Here is a 6,000-nt window from a genome sequence, read left to right on the forward strand (position 1 = left end):
ATATTGACACCAGACACGAGAATCCCAACATACATTTTCAATCTTTGTAAGTATCAGGATGATACTTTGGAGCTATCTATAATATTATGATCATTCATACCAGTGCAACATTTCAGAAATCCAGTCACTACATCACTACACATTATACAGCGACAAATGAGTCTTCTAAAAGATGCCAATGCAGAATATCATGGTGCATGACATGCATTCACCTTAATGTCAAAATAGCCCACAATAGGAACTACTACATATATGAGGACTATCACTGTAGGACAGGATTGTTCTGAATCTTTATTAGCTGAGTACACACATGATACTCATAGGACATAATTTGGCTCAATTCTTAAACAACCAGAACATTTGCTGTGCTAATAACATTGAACTTGTGTTTATTCAATAGAATAACAATTAAACAAACTACTTGAATTAGAATTAATCATTAGTATTTTACAGGATTGAAAGATCTTTCACAGTGACTATAATTTGAAGACTGTTTATTCTACTGTCTGTGTACTTACTGAAACTGCAAACAAGCTAAACTCAGATTGGAACTTTTTAAACAATGCTTGATACTCTATTTCTAGACCTTTACTTGTACCGAGAGCTATTAAATAAAATGGCAGAATACACAGATATTGGATAAAAATACAGCCTTGGACATGCTTGCATCCAGAAGGTTAGCATTTTCTGAGCTGAATTGTGAAGAATGAGCCTCAGAAGTTAATTGGTGAACCAAGGACCAAGCAATTCTGCTTGAAATGATTGTATGTCATTTTGACGCAGATAAAAATATAATGGAGTTCTGCAGCTGAAGTTTATTTAAAAAATGAATATGTTGTCTCATTGCTGTCTTTTTTAACTAAGCTAATTTTCAGCTTAAAGAATCAAGTTCTCCAAATGGGGAAAATGGCATTAAAAAGTTGGCACAAACTTGTTTGAACCTGACAACAACAGAAATTCCCTGGTTAGCATTTTTTCATGGTCTATGCATTTCAACTCCAACTGTAAGGGGCTGCTTCAAGATGCCAATACTTAATTAAAGGCATCTGCTGCCTCCTTAATCCTTCAGTAAAGATTTTTGAGCACTGTGCAAGAGGACATAGATTAACCTATTAAATACTTTAGTAACTTCCATTTTCCTCTTCGACCGCATCTTTATCCACCCTCTTACACCTACCCTTCCTGCCCTCCATCTTCCCTGATCCCAAACCCCCTGCCGGTCCAAATCCCTGACTGTCCAGTGCCTTTGGATGTCTTCTCGATGTAAAAGGCTCCATACAAAGGTTGTATTGTATTTGCATTGAACAATTAAAGAAAGCATAATGTTATATGTTCTTTTTTTCCACATTTACACTGAAGAACACTAGTCATCCGATTCTTCTAATCGAATGCTCTTTTTTGGGGGAAGGCTGGATTTGTATTCCTAAAGATAAAACACATTGGAGTTGAGAGAAGGAAGATTTACCCAACTGGGGTACTTTGGATCAGCATCATGCTTGTTCTCTGCAGCAGCTTTAGAAAAGAACTCTACTGCCCTAGTGTGACATTTTTATCTCTTACAGAGGAAGGAGACAGAAATGTCAGTTGCTGAATTTTATGAGTGTGTTCTGAGTAAATGTACGGCTATTTACTACCCAATTGAGGACACTTTTTGTTTCAAATGAGTTTAGTGTACTTATTAATGTAGAGCAAGCATAAAAAAAACCTTGTCACAACCTGAACCTGAATCAAACTAGGGCCAAAGGTGAAAAGAGAGTGTGCTTGCCCTTTGCACTACCTGCTCTCCCACTCCAAAAAAAACCTGCACACATACTTTATTTATTTTAGCGGTAAAACATGTATTTTAAATAAGCAAAGATTTAGACTATGGTATGGGAAAATGATTCAGCTCCCATGTATGTTATGATAATCTTCCAACTTTTCTGGGTGTCCTATGGATTTTATTCGAGTTTTTTCTAGAATCCTCCCAGAGAGAAAACAAGGCAGATGGATGAAGCTGGCGGATTTTGAAAAGATTGCGCTGACAAATTATCAGGTTATTGCTTTTCAGTCCCCATTAGGATGCCTACTTTTTTGTAATGTGACATCTAGTTCTCACAGTTGAAACATAAAATATAAATGTGTATAATTTTACTGCATGATTGTAAAGCATCTTTTTGTACACAAGTTTTAGAAGTTGGCAAATTCGGTACAGATAATCACAAGTAAATTGAGCTTATAAAAATGACTGTTTATAGATTGACTTTTAGTCCTGGTAGGCAACTAACTGAAATGAGCAAAACACTGCAAATGACATTTCAGAGGAACTGATGGTATGAAGTGAGGTATGGTATGTGCCAATATTCTTTACGCTGCTACAAATAATATTTTGTAGTACATATACAAACATATTTAAGTTGTTACATGCCCGCTAGCTTCATAGAATGTTTGTCAAATGCTCTCTTGTTTACAAACTACAAAATTTACCCGAGTACAACATTATTATCATTCGGGAAATCATATCATCATGAAAGAAAGGGGAAATGGCATCTCTCTTTCCTTTAAATGTTGTTTTCACAAAGGCACGGTTGCTTTAAATATGCACCCTGAGGATATACATTCTTGCTTCAAATACAGGAAATGTGCCAGTGTTCAAATTTGCAACCTGTGTTAATGATTTTAAGTCATTGCTGTGAGTCGGGCAGATTTGAGCAATACTAACAAAGGAGACAGAAGCCACCACACCATGAAATCTTAAGGCCCACCAGGTTTAAAAGGCAGCTATTTGATTCTGAGTCCTGCTTTCAAATTATAAATTGGATTTGTGCAGCAGCCAATTTTTAAAAGATTCATGTAAAACTTTTGGACTGTTTGTAAACCTTTTTAGTTTTATAACTTTTTAATAACATTGAGAAATGAGCAGGCGCCAAAAGCCAGTGAGCAAGGATCTGTGCAGAATTCTCAGAATTCTTGCAATTCTCCTCATTAACTTGAAATGGATCGTATATCCAATTTGCTGATCTGTTCATTGTGCTACTGGAAGCATTAGGTAAAAAATAGGGAACCTCTGGGCTTTGCAAAACCTTATAATGTAATCTTGTTGTGTTTGGAGAGGGAGAGGAGAGAGAAGAAAAACAGGTACAACAACAACAAGATTCCATTTATAAAGCGCCTTTCACGTCAGGAGGACGTCCCAAGGCGTTGAAAGGTAGTTCTTTTAACTTCAATGGCCATTCCTTTCTAGTACCTTAAACCACATTAATGTATTTATTTTTTGCTTTCTGTACAAGCACTTCTTTGTCCTAAAGTTCAGTGAAAATCAAATACCTATTTCTATTCCAAGTTCAGCCTTAATTCATAATGACCTAATTCACATTGGCACACAGAAAAAGAAGCAGCAGCACCAGCTCTTAATAATAATAATCCTTTCACCTCGTGAGGACGTCCCAAAGCGCTTCACAGTTTATACTGTAAAGTGAACTGTGTGTGTTTTGTAGGCAAAAGTGGCAGCCAACTGGTGGATTAGCAATGTCCTACAAAAAATCATGAAGTGAATGACCAATTTTATTGTGGGATTTTTGGCCAGGGCCTGGAGACCGGGAGAAGTTCCTTTCTCTTTTCGAATATTGGGATCTTTAACATCTACTTGAACGAGGAGATGGGGCCTTGGTTTAACATCTCATCCAAAGGATGGCACCTGCAACATGGAGCATATCCCCGCACTGCACTGGAGTGTCATCTTAGACTATATGAGTTCCAAGTCCCAATGTGGGGCTTGAACCCACAAACTTCTAACTCGGAGATGAAAGTGCTACCAACTGAGCCAGACTGACACAAGCCCTTCAGCTCATGAAAGTTTGTACATAGAATGAACCAAAACATGTAACTCAGGTAACTCTCAAAAAACAGAAAGTGGTAGAAATCCACAACTGGTCATTGGAATAGGTTAACGGTTAAGTGTGACTGTTCATTAGTTCTGAAGGATCATAACCCAAAGGATAACCTAGAGAAGGGTGAACAAACAGAGTGAGTTGGGTCACAGGATCTGGCAGGGGCCCCACTGAAGAGAGAGCTTTCACTCACCTCAAGCAACACTGACTGACCTAAAGCTCACCATGACCAATATTAATATGCATTTTCTGAATGTTAAGGGAGCTTTCCCAGCCATAAAATGCAGCAAGATGAAACTTACTTTACAGCGAATGTGGCATTCCTGCAGGAGATCTGTCTAGTAATGTTGGTCATGACCTTGTGTAACAATATTTTAAACTATCATACTGTGTTGGTTAAATGTGCCAGGTTTTATTTGTGGTAGAAAGCCCTAACTGTTGTATTGTGCAACACAATTAGACTTTTAGAAATACCAAGAACAGCTCATTTATAACCAATCATAATAATCCTTACATCTGTTCTTTGGTATGCGTATCATTCATTGTACTTGGATATCTGAAATGAGCATTTTATACTCCAATAAAACCACTACAAATAAATGATTAAATAAACTGACCGACATGTCATTTACATACGTTTAATTGTAATGTTTTCTTGACTGTAGCAAATGGGTATATACAAAAGAATATGTATTTTATCCTGCAAGGGATTTGAAATATTTAAATCATTCTCTGTATCAATACGTTTCCAAACATTTTGGGGACTCTTAAAGGAATAAACAAAGTCACATTTGTTCTCACTGATAACTTGCAACTGACACACTGGATAGAAACCTGTTGACCTTTTCATATTTACTGCAAAGGTTCAAATTCTTTTGGGATTCAGCGGGTTATAGGTTAACATTTGTCTGTTTAAACTCCTTGAGCTTTACAGGATGAGGTGATGACAGTATTCCTGCTGGGGATTTCTACTATTTTCTCACTTTAAAATCTGTTGTCACAAAAAAAAGTCAAAGTAATCATCACATTGCATTTGCTTTGCAACAAACCAGAGATTGTGCTGAGAACAGAGCCTTCATGTCTGTACGCAAACAAAATAGTCAGCAGAAACTTTTTCTTATTGGTATTTTCTTTTCTTTAACTGTCAGCTAAAACCTTAAACTTTCATTGTGTGCCAAATAATATTCCATTCTACTGTTTAGCACAGCTTCATTTACAAAAATAAAGCTTTCAGCTTTTTTCCCCTTCAGTTCTTAGCTCTGCTCATGCTGGAGCAGTAATGAACTTATTTGTGGTTTTACAGGAGGTCAAGGTGTTGGAGGAGAACAGCCTCTCTCTCCAGCTTGAAATTGTGTGGAGTTGAATTTCAACTGGAGATCAAGCCTTCTCTTGTTCATAGTACTATATTGAGAAAAAATGGTGGCTTGTGAACCAAAACAGACACCAGGAATTAGTTTCTCATAGTATTTCTGACAGTTTTATTTAATATTTGCAAATCACATTGAAGTAAGCCACATAGATAAATTAATCAGAAAATGTGGAAAGAAAAATAAATATCTTCTACAACACTGTCTACTAAAGGTGATAATCTTATGAAGATACTAAGCAGACAGTTGCCGACTTGATATAAACCAACTGTCTGCACATCGTTTACATTTATTGGGTTCACACATAAATGGTATAATCCAACGAGTAGTGCATATAGATACAATAGTGTGATTATGGGAGTGTTTAAATCATATGATTCAGCATTGCAAACCTCTGAACAGAATTTTGCTATTTTATAAGGAATCTGATAAATAGTTTGTACATCCTAAGCACCACGTTTGTCACAGAAACAATTTTGCTGAATTTTTTGAATATCTGATTGCTGCCTTTCTTTAGAAATGATGAAAGTTGAATCAGTGCCAAATAGGCAACAGATTCACCAATCTGCCAGCATCAGCAACCTTCATGCCTGAGATGGTAGAAACGAAACTATTTGGCCACGACACATTCTGTTCATTTTTTGTTAAAAAAGAATAATCAGAATTTATTATAGTCATAAAATAATAAATAATTACATTTGATATAGCATCTCACAGTGGGAACTTCTCAAAGTGCTTCATGGGATATGCTTAAGCTTCAAAAC

The sequence above is a fragment of the Callorhinchus milii genome, unplaced genomic scaffold (genome assembly GCF_018977255.1).
Source record: "Callorhinchus milii isolate IMCB2004 unplaced genomic scaffold, IMCB_Cmil_1.0 Scaffold5, whole genome shotgun sequence".
Lineage (NCBI taxonomy): Eukaryota > Metazoa > Chordata > Chondrichthyes > Chimaeriformes > Callorhinchidae > Callorhinchus > Callorhinchus milii.